This window comes from Anas platyrhynchos, chromosome 8 (genome assembly GCF_047663525.1).
Source record: "Anas platyrhynchos isolate ZD024472 breed Pekin duck chromosome 8, IASCAAS_PekinDuck_T2T, whole genome shotgun sequence".
Taxonomy (NCBI): Eukaryota; Metazoa; Chordata; class Aves; order Anseriformes; family Anatidae; genus Anas; species Anas platyrhynchos.
Genome location: NC_092594.1, coordinates 40,089,500 through 40,107,792, shown reverse-complemented (window position 1 = coordinate 40,107,792; position 18,293 = coordinate 40,089,500). Strand labels below are relative to the sequence as shown.

The window sequence follows — 18,293 nt, the reverse complement described above, 5'->3', positions numbered from 1 at the left end:
ATTAGCTCAAGCTTTTATTTACATATAAAGAAAAGTCTAGGAGCAGAACTGATTACAGGCAAAAAAAAGAATTCAATTCCATTCCACTTGCAGGAAAAATCACTTACTTCAGTAAGCTATCTGAGAACCAAAAGGCTATGCTGATGGGTTAAAACACACTACAGAACACTGGGGCCAGGCCCTCTGCTGCACTGAATTAAAACCCATCCCTACACTCACCAAGGTGCAAGCTCAACCCAAACACAGACACAGCATTTCAGCTTCAACACAGTTTTGAGAACTGCTGGAAAGCAAGCTTCATACTCAGCGAGGCATGCTGAGGCTACACAGGACGGGGCTTCGGGCACCTCTTTGCCTACCGAAGAAGACCACCATCAGCACCTGCTTTGTTCCTATTCTCAAGAACTAACATCACAGCCCACATTGCCTGGGAGACCTAATAAACAGAAGAGGAAGCAGCCATACCCTTTTCAAGCCATCCCTGCACGTGTCGCTCCTTGATCATCTGCAACCTCTTCTCCAATCCTCAACCGCTTCTGTGGAGAGCCTGCCATGGCACCTGCAAAGCAAGATGGATACCCTTCGCACTCACCTCGTGCTACTTGGCAGTTCTGCTCCAATCCAGCTCACAAACAGCCCGCCCTTCTCGTGCTGCTCTTCAGAGTGCAGCTTAGCCCCTCTGAGCCTGTGTGAGACAAATGTGAAACAAAAAAGCATAGGCTGAAGCAGCATCCAAAGCCACAGCACAGCTGGGACAGTTACTCTCAGCTGCTCCCTTACCTCGGCCCCCTCACCTGCCCTCAAGGAAGATGCTTCCATCTGCTCTCTTAGGCCAGCTACAACACCCCTGAAATATAAACAGGATTTTTACTGTACTTTGTGTAGTTCAGTAACTGCAGTGACAACTGCACCCCTAAAGTACCTGCTACATCTGTTCATCGCTCACCTTGCCAAAAGCAGCTATGGTCAAGTCCCGTGTTGTACACTGTGTTTCACCTTAAACAAATTAAACAAAAGTTGCTTACTGAGTGCTGAACAGTTCCAGAAGGAGCTCTTTCCTGTGACAGGCTCCTCCTAGCGTTTACACTCTACTGGGGACAGGAAAGAAATAAAAATAAACATTTCAAAACCCCGTATCTGTAAGCTTTCAAGATTCAACAGACCTCCTCAAGCACACCGTTCAAGCACTATGCACACAGCTGCTCACAAGCAGATATACTCTCCCAAATCCACAGCTGCCAACCACCAGACACGACTGTGCCAGCTGCCCTTCAGTACGTGCCCAGAGGCAGACCGGATGTCTTCGCCAACACAGTCCCATCAATGTATTAGTACACCCATGCACTGCCACATTAATCACTAACTGCCAGGCAGGACAGCTCCAGACCAAACACGTACACACACACAGGCACGCCACAAACACTACAAACAAAACACACAACACAAGGCACAAGAAAAAGTGACCCCCAAAAAGAAAGCCCTACAGCAACAGCACGTCAGAACAGGTGCTCTGCACCAGACCCCAGGAGAGACTCAAATGTCACAACATGCAACTGGAAGCAACTGCCAGAACTGGGATGACGGAGGCCTAAAAAGCCTGCCTTCAAGACAAGAGACCAGAAGGATGGGGACTGAAAACCCCCTAAGACAACTCTCAGGAAATCAATTCCCAAGCAAAGGCTCCTGATGCGGCCCAGATGACTTCTGCAAGAGTGAGGATGGAAACAGACGCGATCTCCAACCGAATATGATGCACAAGACCTGAAACAGATCAGCACTTCAAGCAGCAACTGCAAGACAAGAAGTGCTCGGATCAGAGCCATGAGGACAAAACAAGAGACCAGAAGGATGGGGACTGAAAACCCCCTAAGAAGACACTTAGGAATTCGATTCCCAAGCAAGAGCTCCTGATGCGGCCCAGATGACTTCTGCAAGAGTGAGGATGGAAACAGACGCGATCTCAAACCGAATATGATGCACAAGACCTGAAACAGATCTGCACTTTCAAGCACTTCTTGTCTTGCAGTCACTGCTTGATCAGAGCCATGAGGACAAAACAAGCATTGAGGCCCTTCTGCACAGCTACCAAGTCGCCTGCCTGGTCAGTCCGGTCTAAAAAGCCAGAAGGATATCAAGACCCAAGAAGCACAGAACAGACACTGCAGAAGCAACACCACAAGACAGACAAACTGAAGGAAACTGTCCCGCCTGGTGCACGCACTCACACTACAAAATAATCCTGCCTCTTCTATTAGCCTGCTGACCCAGCCACAAGCACCCTGAACGTGACCCAGCCTCAACCACCCTCACAGTGACACCAAGTCTATTCAGCCAGCTGGCTCCATGCTGCTCTGGCTCCCAGCTCCCATTAGCCACCCCACATATGCAAATACCAGGTGCCCCCCAACTTAGCTCTCAGGTTGCTGCATGGTAAAGTTTCTCTGCCTCAAGAAATGCACGGGCACTGATTGTCATCTTAGTCAATTGCCAGGCTCATCATCAGCTGCAAAAACAGAGAAACAGCATTCACTAGGACGCCAGCCCCATTGCTCACCTTCTCCACAATGCTGACTACTACTGATGCAACATACGATTGTGCTCATGTGTTCCTCTCCGAGTCCAAGCTCCAACAGTGCAGCCAGTATCATCCACACCACCCGGGAAAACAAAGGAATTAAATGATCGATGTGTTCACAACAAGTCAGCCAATGGTGTTTTTTGTTATTGTTGTTGTTTTTTGTGTGTGTTTCCTGTATTTTTATTTTTAATCTGCCTTAGCTCAACAGCATGCAGAGTGCAGATAAGAAAACTGGGGTGTTTCTAGAAGCAATAATCCCCATGCTTTTGCTGCAGCTTTGAATATTGAAAGGATAATACAACTAAGTAAGCAACTGATTTCTTTTTCCATCTGGAATTAGCTTGAACTTTTATTTACATAGAAAGAAAAATTTGGAGCAGAACTGATTACACGCGAAAAGAAAAGTCAATTGCATTCCACTCACAGGAAAAATCACTTACTTAAGTAGGCTACCTGAGAACCAAAAGGCTATGCTGATGGGTCAAAACACACTACAGGACACTGGGGCCAGGCCCTCCGCTGCACTGAATTAAAACCCATCCCTACACTCACCAAGGTGCAACCCCAACACAAAAAAACAGACACAGCATTTCAGCTTCAACACAGTTTTGGGAACTGATGGAAAGCATGCTTCATACTCAGCGAGGAGTGCTCAGGCTACACAAGACAGGGCTTCGAGCACCTCTTTACCTACCAAAGAAGACCACCATCAGCACCTGCTTTGTTCCGATTCTAAACACTAACATCACAGCCCACATTGCCTGGGACACCTGATAAACAGAAGAGAAAGCAGCCATACCCTTTTCAAGCCATCCCTGCACGTGTCGCTCCTTGATCATCTGCAACCTCTTCTCAAATCCTCAACCGCTTCTGTGGAGAGCCTGCCATGGCACCTGCAAAGCAAGATGGATACCCTTCGCACTCACCTCGTGCTACTTGGCAGTTCTGCTCCAATCCAGCTCACAAACAGCCCGCCCTTCTCGTGCTGCTCTTCAGAGTGCAGCTTGGCCCCTCTGAGCCTGTGTGAGACAAATGTGAAACAAAAAAGCATAGGCTGAAGCAGCATCCAAAGCCACAGCACAGCTGGGACAGTTACTCTCAGCTGCTCCCTTACCTCGGCCCCCTCACCTGCCCTCAAGGAAGATGCTTCCATCTGCTCTCTTAGGCCAGCTACAACACCCCTGAAATATAAACAGGATTTTTACTGTACTTTGTGTAGTTCAGTAACTGCAGTGACAACTGCACCCCTAAAGTACCTGCTACATCTGTTCATCGCTCACCTTGCCAAAAGCAGCTATGGTCAAGTCCCGTGTTGTACACTGTGTTTCACCTTAAACAAATTAAACAAAAGTTGCTTACTGAGTGCTGAACAGTTCCAGAAGGAACTCTTTCCTGTGACAGGCTCCTCCTAGCGTTTACACTCTACTGGGGACAGGAAAGAAATAAAAATAAACATTTCAAAACCCCATATCTGTAAGCTTTCAAGATTCAACAGACCTCCTCAAGCACACCGTTCAAGCACTATGCACACAGCTGCTCACAAGCAGATATACTCTCCCAAATCCACAGCTGCCAACCACCAGACATGACTGTGCCAGCTGCCCTTCAGTACGTGCCCAGAGGCAGACCGGATGTCTTCGCCAACACAGTCCCATCAATGTATTAGTACACCCATGCACTGCCACATTAATCACTAACTGCCAGGCAGGACAGCTCCAGACCAAACACGTACACACACACAGGCACGCCACAAACACTACAAACAAAACACACAACACAAGGCACAAGAAAAAGTGACCCCCAAAAAGAAAGCCCTACAGCAACAGCATGTCAGAACAGGTGCTCTGCACCAGACCCCAGGAGAGACTCAAATGTCACAACATGCAACTGGAAGCAACTGCCAGAACTGGGATGACGGAGGCCTAAAAAGCCTGCCTTCAAGACAAGAGACCAGAAGGATGGGGACTGAAAACCCCCTAAGACAACTCTCAGGAAATCAATTCCCAAGCAAAGGCTCCTGATGCGGCCCAGATGACTTCTGCAAGAGTGAGGATGGAAACAGACGCGATCTCCAACCGAATATGATGCACAAGACCTGAAACAGATCTGCACTTTCAAGCACTTCTTGTCTTGCAGTCGCTGCTTGATCAGAGCCATGAGGACAAAACAAGCATTGAGGCCCTTCTGCACAGCTACCAAGTCGCCTGCCTGGTCAGTCCGGTCTAAAAAGCCAGAAGGATATCAAGACCCAAGAAGCACAGAACACACACTGCAGAAGCAACACCACAAGACAGACAAACTGAAGGAAACTGTCCCGCCTGGTGCACGCACTCACACTACAAAATAATCCTGCCTCTTCTATTAGCCTGCTGACCCAGCCACAAGCACCCTGAACGTGACCCAGCCTCAACCACCCTCACAGTGACACCAAGTCTGTTCAGCCAGCAGGCTCAATGCTGCTCTGGCTCCCAGCTCCCATTAGCCACCCCACATATGCAAATACCAGGTGCCCCTCAACTTAGCTCTCAGGTTGCTGGATGGTAAAGTCCCTCCGCCTCAAGAAACACACAGGCACTGATTGTCATCTTAGTCAACTGCCAGGCTCATCATCAGCTGCAAAAACAGAGTAACAGCATTCACTAGGACACCGGCTCCATTGCTCTCTTTCTCCACAATGCTGACTACTGCTGATGCAACATACGGTTCTGCTCACCTGTTCTTCTCCGAAACCAAGCTCCAACAGTGCAGCCAATATCATCCACTCCACCTGGGAAAACAAAGGGATTAAATGATCGTTGCGTTCACAAGTGACCCAATGGTGTTTTTTTTCTGTTATTGTTTTTTACGTGTGTTTCCTGTTTCTTTTTTTTTTTTTTTTGAAATCTGCTTTAGCTCAACAGCATGCAGACTGCAGACAAGAGAACTGGGGTGTTTCTAGAAGCAACAATCCCCATGCTTTTGCTGCAGCTTATAACATTGAAAGGACAACACAACCCAGCAAGTAACTGGAACTTTCTTAACTGGAATTAGCTCAAACTTTTATTTGCATTGAAAGAAAATCTAGGAGCAGAACAGATTATACACCAACAAAATCAATTCCATTCCACCCAAAGGAAAAAGCACATATTCTCATCCCCTCCTGTACCTCAGCCGCTTGCCTGCCCCACGTGGCACATGCTTCCATCTGTTCTCTTCACCCACTTATAGCGCCTCCAAAAGGCAAACTGGAACTGTACTCTATTGGATGTAGGAAAATAACTGCAGTGACAACCGCACCCCAAAAACAACAGCTACCTCTGCTCATCACGCACCAGAGTCACTGCAGAGGCAGCTGGTTGACACATCCTGCACTGCACACTGCATTTCAGCCTTAACAAGGGAAAAACACAGGCGGAAGATAAACATTCAGCTGCCAGCAGTAGCACCCATTCCTCAACAACATAAGCAACCCCATCTTTACTTTTATCCTTTCAAAAGAGCACGCCACTTGCCTCTGGACCTGCAAATTAGGTCCAAGTTTGAAAGGAGCGGCCAGCATCATCCACACCACCTGGGAACACAAAAGGATACAATGACCACGGTGCTTGCAAGCACCCACCTGCCACACTGCTCCTCTATCCCAAACAGCCTCACCTCGGACCCTCACAGGGAAACACCTGAGCGTCTTCCCTTCGCTTCGGATAAGGGATGACCAGGCTGACAACACTCACCTTCCCTCAGTACTTCGTGACATGAGGATTTCCCTTCCCTCTCCACAACTGCACAAAGCACCTGCAGAGACAAGAGAAATGCACACTCTGAGGCACCTCACAGCCACAGCGTACCTGCTGCAAGACCTCTCTCTTCCCGGCTCCGGTACTTCAGCTGCTCACCAGCTCTAACTCAGATTCTTCGCCCACAGCACCACTGCAAACTCTGCCCAGGCCACACAACACACACTACACAAGCTGCATTGCCCAGCACACACAAGCTGGAAAGTTCCCGCCCAACAATCAGTCGCATCGCACAGGAAGGATGCTGCACACTCCTAGAAACCAAACCTACCAGTCCTGAGCAGCTCCCCGCTTCCTCCTGCCAACCACGCTCAGCACACAAACTATTCACCCCTCAAAAAAAAAAAGAAGTTAGAACATGCACACACACAAAGAAAAACAACTGAGCTCCACAAATGCCAAAAAGACATGCACACACAGCAACCCCGGCAGGGGTAATCACAGACTTACCCTTTGCAGATAAAAAAGGTGACTCTGATACAACTCTGCTCAGTCTCTTGGTATCGCTGCATCTACACTGTCACGCCACAGTTACCAAGCAATCAAGCTGGTTTTAGTCCTCTGGAGAATTACACGAGTGGGTTTATACATATAGAGAATAAAATATAGCTCAAAAACAGAAGAGTATCCCACCATCCCAAAAAACAGTGAGCCAGCAGCCCCTACTAAACATCCCGCTACTGAGTGAATTCCAAGCACTTAAAATCCAGAAATCCATAGGCTCCAGTCTGCCTAGAGAACCCTGCAACTGACTGAAGGAAACACAAAGCACTTACCCCAAGGAGCAGCCCATGCAGAAGGAGCTCTCTAATGCCATGCCTGGGGCTCATATACCATTTGGCCCCGCCCAGCACCCAAACCCAATCACCTGGAAAAAGGGAGGGGCAAAGCACAAGGAAGTAGAAAAAAAGCAGGAACAGAAGCAGATGTTTTTTATTATTTTCTTTGTTTGTTTGGTTGGTTTTTTTAAGATCTGCTTTACCTGAAAAACATGCAGAGAGCATACAAGAGACCTGGGGTGTTTCTAGAAACAACAATCCCCATGCTTTTGCTACAGCTTTTAACATTGAAAGGACAACACGACCAGGCCAGTAACAGGAAATCTTTCAAATGGAATTAGCTCAAACAGGTTCATCATCACTTGCACATAGAGAGAACCAGAATTCACAAGCATGACAGCCCTGACACCCACCTCCTCCGCAACGCTGACTACTACTGATGCAACATGCTACTGTGCAATACCTCTCTGTTCCCAGCTCCTTCACCTCACCTGCTCACTACATTTACCTGAGAAATAGGCCCGGGTGGCACCGCGCTGAAATGGGCCCGGGCGGCGCCGCGCCAAAATGGGCCCGGGCGGACTTATTCTGCAGAGAAGAAGAAGGTGAGCCTGCTCACTCTCTTGGCACTACTGCACTTACGCGGTCAAGAAACATTATCCCACTGTTTCCCAAAAACAACTACCTGGAAACACCTAATAAACATACTTCTAATATGTCAATTCAAGGACATCAAGACTAGAAGGCTGCAAGGTCTAAACACTCGACAGACAGAAAACACACAGGCAAAAGCTCCAGGAATATAACAAACTGTCCCTAAAACTGAAACAGACTACCCCTTACGTGCCCACTGCTGCCATTTTCTGATACACGCTCACACAGGGAGCCTCCATCATACATTTCAACTAAACCCTGCTCCATCACTTTAACAGCAAGGTTTTGACTTTGATAATATTTGACATACAGGCAAAGAATCACAGAAAGCCCCGTAATTCTGCAAAAATCAGAAGGGACCCAGAACCACAAAGCAAACACACAAAGTAACATCACCATACTATCCGTAAAACTGCCATAACAACTACTCACCTGAGGAAGAGCTGCGTGCAATACAGGCACCTACTACTAGATTGCTTTACAAAGACAGATCCTACCAGTTTTCACCTCAAAAACATAGGAGTACCAGTTTCTGCTTCAAAATGCATCAGTCCATAGACTCTGAACCACCTAAAGAACCCTCCAAACAACTGAAGGAAAAACAAAGCACTTACCCAAAAGTGCAGCCCAGGCAGAAGGAGCTCTCTCATGGCATACCTGCAACTCAGTTACCATTAGGTCCCACCTGGAACCTGAAGCCAATCACATGGGAAAGTGCAGGGGGAAAGAATAAAAAAAAGCAGAAAGAGGAGCAGCAGCAGCTGTGGTTTTATTAACTTCCTTATATGGCTTAGCTCAACAGCATGCAGAGTGCAGACAGGAGAACTGGGGTGTTTCTAGAAGCAATAATCCCCATGCTTTTGTTGCAGCTTTGAATACTGAAAGGACAATACTACCACGCAAGTAAATGAAGCTTTTTCAGCCAGATTTAGCTCAGACTTTTATTTACGCAGGAAGAAAACTCTAGGAGCAGAACAGATTATGCGCCAAAGAAGAATTCAATTCCATTCCACTTGCAGGAAAAATCAGTTACTTCAGTAGGCTATAGGAAAACCAAAGGTCTATGCTCACGGGTCAAAACACAATACAAGACACTGAGGCGAGGCCCTCCGCTGCACTGAATTAAAACCCATCCCGACACTCACCAAGGTGCAAACCCGACCCAAACACAGACACAGCATTTCAGCTTCAACACAGTTTTCAGAACTGCTGGAAATCAAGCTGCATACTCAGCGAGGCGTGCTCAGGCTACACAAGACAGGGCTTCGGGCACCTCTTCGCCTACCAAAGAAGACCACCATCAGCACCTGCTTTGTTCCGATTCTAAACACTAACATCACAGCCCACGTTGCCTGGGACACCTGATAAACAGAAGAGAAAGCAGCCATACCCTTTTCAAGCCATCCCTGCACGTGTCGCTCCTTGATCATCTGCAACCTCTTCTCCAATCCTCAACCACTTCTCTAGAGAGCCTGCCATGGCACCTGCAAAGCAAGATGGATACCCTTCGCACTCACCTCGTGCTACTTGGCAGTTCTGCTCCGATCCAGCTCACAACCAACCCGCCCTTCTCGTGCTGCTCTCCAGAGTGCAGCTTGGCCCCACTCAGCCTGTGCAAGACAAATGTGAAACAAAAAAGCATAGGCTGAAGCAGCATCCAAAGCCACAGCACAGCTGGGACAGTTACTCTCATCTGCTCCTTTACCTCGGCCCCCTCATCTGCCCTCAAGGAAGATGATTCCATCTGCTCTCTTAGGCCAGCTACAACACACCTCTGAAATATAAACAGGATTTTTACTGTACTTTGTGTAGTTAAGTAACTGCAGTGACAACTGCACCCCTGAAGTATCTGCTACATCTGTTCATCGCTCACCTTGCCAAAAGCAGCCCTGGTCATCAAGTCCCATGTTGTACACTGTGTTTCAGCTTTAACAACTGAAAACAGACACAAGATAATCATTCAGCTGCCAGCATTAGCACCCATCCCTCCACAACAAAAGGGATCCCATTTACAACGTTATCGTTTCGAAACAGCAGCCCCCTTGCCTCAGCACCTCAGAAGTAGATCAAGCCAGTCACTGAGTTGCCTATGGAGTGCTGAACAGTTCCAGAAGGAGCTCTTTCCTGTGACAGGTTCCTCCAAAGGTTTACGCTCTACTGGGGACAGGAAAGAAATAAAAATAAAAAATTCAAAACCCCATATCTGTAAGCTTTCAAGATTTGACAGACCTCCTCAAGCACACCGTTCAAGTGCTATGCGAGCAGTTGCTCGCAAGCAGCTCAACTCTCCCCCCTCCAGTCTGCCAAACACCACAGAGATGACTGTGCCAGCTGCCCTTCAGTACGTGCCCAGAGGCAGACTGGATATCTTTACCAAAACAGTCCAGACAATGTATTAGTACACCCATGCACTGCCACGTTACCTGTCATCACTAACTGCCAGGCAGGACAGCTCCAGACCAAACACGTACACACACGCAGGCACGCCACAAACACTACAAACAAAACACACAACACAAGGCACAAGGAAAAGTGACCCCCAAAAAGAAAGCCCTACAGCAACAGCAAGTCAGAACAGGTGCTCTGCACCAGACCCCAGGAGAGACTCAAATGTCACAACATGCAACTGGAAGCAACTGCCAGAACTGGGATGACGGAGGCCTAAAAAGCCTGCCTTCAAGACAAGAGACCAGAAGGATGGGGACTGAAAACCCCCTAAGACAACTCTCAGGAAATCAATTCCCAAGCAAGAGCTCCTGATACGGCCCAGATGACTTCTGCAAGAGTGACGATGGAAACAGACGTGTTCTCAAACCGAATATGATGCACAAGACCTGAAATAGGCCTGCTCTTTAAGCAGCGACTGCAAGACAAGAAGTGCTCAGATCAGAGTCATGATGACAAAATAAGCGTTGAGGCCCTTCAGAACAGACGTTGTAGAAGCAACACTACAAGACAGACAAACTGAAGGAAACTGTCCTGCCTGGCGCACGCACTCACACTACAAAATAATCCTGCCTCTTCTATTAGCCTGCTGACCCAGCCACAAGCAGCCTGAACGTGACCCAGCCTCAACCACCCTCACAGCAGCACCAAGTATATTCAGCCAGCTGGCTCCATGCTGCTCTGGCTCCCAGCTCCCATTAGCAACCCCACATATGCAAATACAGGGCGCCCCACAACTTAGCTCTCAGGTCACTGCATGGTAAAGTCCCACCGCATCAAGAAATGCACAGGCACAGATTGTCATCTTAGTCAATTGAAGGCTCATCATCAGCTGCAAAAACAGAGAAACAGCATTCACTAGCACGCCGGCCATGATGCCCACCTCCTCCACAATGCTGACTACTGCTGATGCAACATACGGTTCTGCTCACCTCTTCCTCTCCGAATCCAAGCTCCAACAGTGCAGCCAGTATCATCCACTCCACCTGGGAAAACAAAGGGATTAAATGATCATTGCGTTCACAACACATCACCCATTGGTAGAATTTTATTGTTGTTTCTGTGTGTGTGTGTGTTTCTTTCTTTCTTTTTTTTTTTTTTTTGAAATCTGCTTTAGCTCAACAGCATGCAGAGTGCAGACAAGAGAACTGGGGTGTTTCTAGAAGCAACAATCCCCATGCTTTTGCTGCAGCTTTTAATATTAAATGGACAATATGACCCTGCAATTAACTGGAATTTTCTTAACTGCAAATAACTCAAACATTTTTTTTATTTTTATTTTTTTTTTACATAGAAAGAAAGATCTAGGAGCAGAAGAGATCATACGCCAAAACAATCAAACACCAAACAACCTTCCCTTCGCTTCGGATAAGCGATGACCAGGCTGACAACACTCACCTTCCCTCAGTACTTTGTGACATGAGGATTTCCTTTCCCTCTCCACAACTGCACATAGTAACTGCAAAGAGAAGAAAAACGCACACTCTGAGGCACCTCACAGCCACAGCGTACCTGCTGCAAGACCTCTCTCTTCCCAGCTCTGGTACTTCAGCTGCTCACCAGCTCTAACTGAGATTGTTCACTCACAGCACCACAGCAAGCTGCACCCGGGCCGCACAACACACACTACACAAGCTACATTGCCCAGCACACACAAGCTGGTACATTCCCACCCAACAATCAGTCGCATCGCACAGGAAGGCTGCTGCACACTCCTAGAAACCAAACCTACCAGTCCTGAGCAGCTCCCCACTTCCTCCTGCCAACCACGCTCAGCACACACACTATTCACCCCTCAAAAAAAAAAAGAAGTTAGAACATGCACACACACAAAGAAAAACAACTGAGCTCCACAAATGCCAAAAAGACATGCACACACAGCAACCCCGGCAGGGGTAATCACAGACTTACCCTTTGCAGATAAAAAAGGTGACTCTGATACAACTCTGCTCAGTCTCTTGGTAATGCTGCATCTACGCTGTCAAGCCACATGTAGCCGGTAATCAAGCTGGTTTTAGTCCTCTGCAGAATAAAACGAGTGGGTTTATATGTCTAGAGATTAAAGTGCAGCTCAAAAACAGAGGAGTATCGCACCATCCTAAGAAACAATAAGCCACAAACCTCTACTAAACATCCCTCTCCTAAGTGAATTCCAAGCACTTAAAAATTCTAGCAATCTATAGACTCCAGCCTGCCTAGAGAACCCTGCAACTGACTGAAGGAAAAACAAAGCACTTACCCCAAGGAGCAGCCCAGGCAGAAGGAGCTCTCTGATAGCATGCCTGGGGCTCATATACCATTTGGCCCCGCCCAGCACCCAAACCCAATCACCTGGAAAAAGGGAGGGGCAAAGCACAAGGAAGTAGAAAGAAAGCAGCAGCAGAAGCAGCTGTTTTTTATTATTTTCATTGTGTTTTTTTTTTTTAAGATCTGCTTTACTGGAAAAACATGCAGAGAGCAGACAGGAGACCTAGGGTGTTTCTAGAAGCAACAATCCCCATGCTTTTGCTACAGCTTTTAACATTGAAAGGACAACACGACCAGGCCAGTAACAGGAAATCTTTCAAATGGAATTAGCTCAAACAGGTTCATCATCACTTGCAAAAACAGAGAACGAACATTCACTAGCATGCCAGCACTGATACCCACCTCCTGCATGTAATACACAATAAATGTTTGTTCATTGTCTTTTGTAAAAACAAGGAGTTCTGTTTGAGGAACGGGAGTTGTGAAAACTCCCTGCTGAAGTAAGGAGCTATATAATGCTTAGCTAGACACTATGAAAATTCCTTTGCTTAATGTAACAAAAAAGAGAACCCTCTCCCCTTCTCTCCTTCTGCATCTCAGTAGCCTCTTTTGTTCAAAAAAACACTGCTGCAAAGTTCATGTAACCATCTCCTGATAAGTTGCTAACCTAGTGTATCAACATCTTGCCTTCCTGTCTCATGCTGGGCCAACATGACCAAATAAAGAAAGAAGTTGAACCACAACGTTGAGGAAGACTACGGCCTTCATCTTCACGACCACCAGAGGGACAGAGACGACCCCCTAGCAACAGTGTGCGCAGTCGCAGAATATACCAGGATGTGCTGCGTAATCCTGAAATCACCAAGATATAAAAAGGGACCCTAGGGGGGGTGAGGCGCGCGCCGTTGGCAGAGCCGAGACTCCCCGGCTGCCCAGCGCTGTTTTGCTTGCTGTTGCTTACTCAATAAATTCCTTTCTATTATTAATGCAATGCTCTCTGAAAATTAATTAAGGGGGCAACTTATATCACTGCACAACGCTGACTACTACTGATGCAACATACCATTGTGCAATATCTCTCTGTTCCCAGCTCCTTTACCTCACCTGCTCAGTAGCTCCACCTGAGAAATGGGCCCGGGCGGCGCCGCGCCAAAATGGGCCCGGGCGGCGCCGCGCCGAAATGGGCCCGGGCGGCGCCGCGCCGAAATGGGCCCAAACAGACTTTATCTTCAGAGATGAAGAAGGTGACCCTGCTCAGTCTCTTGGCAGTACTGCACTTATGCGGTCAAGAAACTGTAGCCCACAGTTTCCCAAAAACAACGTACCTGGCAACCCCTCATAAACATAACTCAAATAAGTGAATTCCATGCACATAAAGCAAGAAGGCTTGATGGTCTAAAGACTCAGACAGCAAGCACACAGGCAAAAGCTCCAGGAATATAACAAACCGCCCCTAAACCTGAAAAAGACCACCACTTATATGCCCACTGCTGCCATTTTCAGATACATGCTCACACAGGCAGCCTCCATCATACATTTCTCCTAAACCCTGCTCCATCACTTTGCCACAAAGGTTGTGATATTGATAATATTTGACATACGGGAAAAGAATCACAGAAAGCCCTGTAATTCTGCAAAAATCAGAAGGGACCCAGAACCACAAAGGAAACACACAAAGTAACATCACCATACTACCCGTTAAACTGCTATAACTACTCACCTGAGGAACAGCTGCGTGCAATAAAGGCACCTACTACTAGATTGCTTTACAATGACAGATCCTACCCTTTACAATGACAAATCCTACCAGTTGCCACCTCAAAAAGATATGCGTACCAGTTTCTACTTGAAAACGCATCAGTCCATAGACTCTGACCCACCTAAAGAACCCTCCAAACAACTGAAGGAAAAACAAAGCACTTACCCAAAAGTGCAACCCAGGCAGAAGGAGCTCTCTCATGGCATACCTGCAACTCAGTTACCATTAGGTCCCACCTGGAACCTGAAGCCAATCACCTGGGAAAGTGCAGGGGGAAAGCACAAAAAAAAAGCAGAAAGAGGAGCAGCAGCAGCTGTGGTTTATTTACTTATTTATATGGCTTAGCTCAACAGCATGCAGAGTGCAGACAGGAGAACTGGGGTGTTTCTAGAAGCAATAATCCCCATGCTTTTACTGCTGCTTTGGATACTAAAAGGACAAAATGACCAAGCAAGTAGCTGAATTTTTTTTCCCATCTGGAATTAGCTCAAGCTTTTATTTACATAGAAAGAGAAGTCTAGGAGCAGAATTGATTACATGCCAAAAAAAGTATTCAATTCCATTCCACTTGCAGGAAAAATCACTTACTTAAATAGGCTACCTGAGAACCAAAAGGCTAAGCTGATGGGTCAAAACACACTACAGAACACTCGGGCTAGGCCCTTCGCTACACTAAATTAAAACCCATCCCTACACTCACCAAGGTGCAACCCCAACACAAAAAAACAAACAGACGCAGCATTTCAGCATCAACACTGTTTTAGGAACTGCTGGAAAGCATGCTTCACCCTCAGAGAGGCGTGCTCAAGCTACACAGAACAGGGCTTCGGGCACCTCTTTGCCTACCAAAGAAGACGTCCATCAGCACCTGCTTTGTTCCGATTCTAAAGACTAACACCACAGCCCACATTGCCTGGGACACCTGATAAACAGAAGAGAAAGCAGCCATACCCTTTTCAAGCCATCCCTGCATGTGTCGCTCCTTGATCATCTGCAACCTCTTCTCCAATCCTCAACCGCTTCTGTGGAGAGCCTGCCATGGCACCTGTAAAGCAAGAAGGATACCCTTCGCACTCACCTCGTGCTACTTGGCAGTTCTGCTCCGATCCAGCTCACAACCAGCCCGCCCTTCTCGTGCTGCTCTTCAGAGTGCAGCTTGGCCCCACTCAGCCTGTATGAGACAAATGTGAAACAAAAAGAAAAGCATAGGCTGAAGCAGCATCCAAAGCCACAGCACAGCTGGGACAGTTACTCTCATCTGCTGCCTTACCTCCGTGCCCTGCCCTCCCCTCGAGGCAGATGCTTCCATCTGCTCTCTTAGGCCAGCTACAACACCCCTGAAATATAAACAGGATTTTTACTGTACTTTGTGTAGTTCAGTAACTGCAGTGACAACTGCACCCCTAAATTACCTTCTATATCTGTTCATCACTCACCTTGCCAAAAGCAGCTCTGGTCGTCAAGTCCCGTGTCGTACACTGTGTTTCAGCTTTAACAAATGAAAACAGGCACAAGAGAATCAATCATTCAGCTGCCAGCATTAGCACCCATCCCTCAACAACACAAAAGGGACCCCATTTACAATACTATCGTTTCAAAACAGCAGCCTCCTTGCCTCAGCACCTCAGAAGTAGATCAAGCCAGTCACCCAGTTGCCTATGGAGTGCTGAACAGTTCCAGAAGGAGCTCTTTCCTGTGACAGGTTCCTCCAAAGGTTTACGCTCTACTGGGGACAGGAAAGAAATAAAAATAAAAAATTCAAAACCCCATATCTGTAAGCTTTCAAGATTCGACAGACCTCCTCAAGCACACCGTTCAAGTGCTATGCGAGCAGTTGCTCGCAAGCAGCTCAACTCTCCCCCCTCCAGTCTGCCAAACACCACAGAGATGACTGTGCCAGCTGCCCTTCAGTACGTGCCCAGAGGCAGACTGGATATCTTTACCAAAACAGTCCAGACAATGTATTAGTACACCCATGCACTGCCACGTTACCTGTCATCACTAACTGCCAGGCAGGACAGCTCCAGACCAAACACGTACACACACACAGGCACGCCACAAACACTACAAACAAAACACACAACACAAGGCACAAGGAAAAGTGACCCCCAAAAAGAAAGCCCTACAGCAACAGCAAGTCAGAACAGGTGCTCTGCACCAGACCCCAGGAGAGACTCAAATGTCACAACATGCAACTGGAAGCAACTGCCAGAACTGGGATGACGGAGGCCTAAAAAGCCTGCCTTCAAGACAAGAGACCAGAAGGATGGGGACTGAAAACCCCCTAAGACAACTCTCAGGAAATCAATTCCCAAGCAAGAGCTCCTGATACGGCCCAGATGACTTCTGCAAGAGTGACGATGGAAACAGACGTGTTCTCAAACCGAATATGATGCACAAGACCTGAAACAGATCTGCACCCATGCTTTTGCCGCACTTTTTTTTAACATTAAAAGGACAATACTTGCTGGGTCGTAACTAGAACATTCCTAACTGGAACTGGCTCAAACTTTTATTTACAATGAATGAAAGATCTAGGAGCAAAACAGACTATACACCAAAACAATCAATTCCATTCCACCCCCAGGAAAAAATCACATACTCTCATCCCCTCCTGTACCTCAGCCGCTTGCCTGCCCCACGTGGCACATGCTTCCATCTCTTCTCTTTACCCACTTATAGCGCCTCTAAAAGGCAAACTGGAATTTTACGCTATTGGATGTAGGAAAATAACTTCAGTGACAACCACACCCCCAAAATTAACAGCTACCTCTGCTCATCACGCACCAGAGTCACTGCAGAGGCAGCTGGTTGACACATCCTGCACTGCACACTGCATTTCAGCCTGAACAAAAGAAAAACACAGGCAGAAGATAAACATTCAGCTGCCAGCAGTAGCACCCATCCCTCAACAACATAAGCGACCCCAGCTTTACTTTTATCCTTTCAAAACAGCAGGCCACTTGCCTATGGACCTGCAAATTAGGTCCAAGCTTGAAAGGAGCGGCCAGCATCATCCACACCACCGGGGAACACAAAAGGACAAAAGAACCACTGTGCTTGCAAGCGCCCACCTGCCACGTTGCTCCTCTATCCCAGACAGACTCACTTCAGACCCTCTGAGGGAAACACCTGAGTGTCTTCCCTTCGCTTCAGATAAGGGATGACCAGGCTGACAACACTCACCTTCCCTCACTGCTCCGCGACACGAGGATTTCCCTTTCCTGTCCACGACCGCACAAAGCACCTGCAAAAAAACAACAAAACAAAACAAAACAAAAGACAGAAAAGCACACTCTGAGGCACCTCACAGCCACAGCGTACCTGCTCCAAGACCTCTCTCTTCCCAGCTCCGGTACTTCAGCTGCTCACCAGCTCTAACTGAGATTCTTCGCCCACTGCACCACAGCAAACTCTGCCCAGGCCACACAACACACACTACACAAGCTACATTGCTTAAGACACACGAAAGCTGGAACGTTCCAGCCCAACAATTAGTCACGTCGCACAGGAAGGATGCCGCATACTCCTAGAAACCAAACCTTCCAGTCCTGAGCAGCTCCCCACCTCCTCATTCTAACCACACTCAGCAAACACACTGTTTGACCCTCAAAAAAAAAAAAAAAGAACATGCACACACACAAAGAAAAACAACCGAGCTCCACAAATGCCAAAAAGACATGCACACACACAAGCCTCGGCAGGGGTAATCAAACTTACCCTTTGCAGATGAAAGAGGTGACTCTGATACAACTCTGCTCAGTCTCTTGGTAATGCTGCATCTACGCTGCCAAGCCATATGTAGCATTCAATCAAGCTGGTTTTAGTCCTCTGGAGAGTTACACAAGTGGGTTTATACATCTAGAGATTAAAATATAGCTCAAAAACAGAAGAGTATCCCACCATCCCAAAAAAACAGTGAGCCAGCAGCCCCTACTAAACATCCCGCTACTGAGTGAATTCCAAGCACTTAAAATCCAGAAATCCATAGGCTCTAGTCTGCCTAGAGAACCCTGCAACTGACTGAAGGAAAAACAAAGCACTTACCCCACAGAGCA

General features: G+C 47.4%; 1 long non-coding RNA gene across 2 annotated transcripts; it reads right to left on the bottom strand.

Annotated features, from left to right (window-relative positions):
* Positions 1 to 473: 473 nt before the first annotated feature.
* On the bottom strand, positions 474 to 18,115 carry LOC140003032 (uncharacterized). 2 transcript variants are annotated; one of them, XR_011810962.1, is made up of 5 exons: positions 17,956 to 18,115; positions 17,422 to 17,482; positions 15,672 to 15,958; positions 2,592 to 3,471; positions 474 to 2,503 (listed from the first exon to the last, which is right to left on the bottom strand). It is a non-coding gene; the product is annotated as an uncharacterized lncRNA (long non-coding RNA). The 2 variants fall into 2 exon arrangements; XR_011810961.1 differs by having other exon boundaries at positions 15,672 to 15,961; positions 17,956 to 18,114.
* Between the last annotated feature and the right edge of the window lie 178 nt (positions 18,116 to 18,293).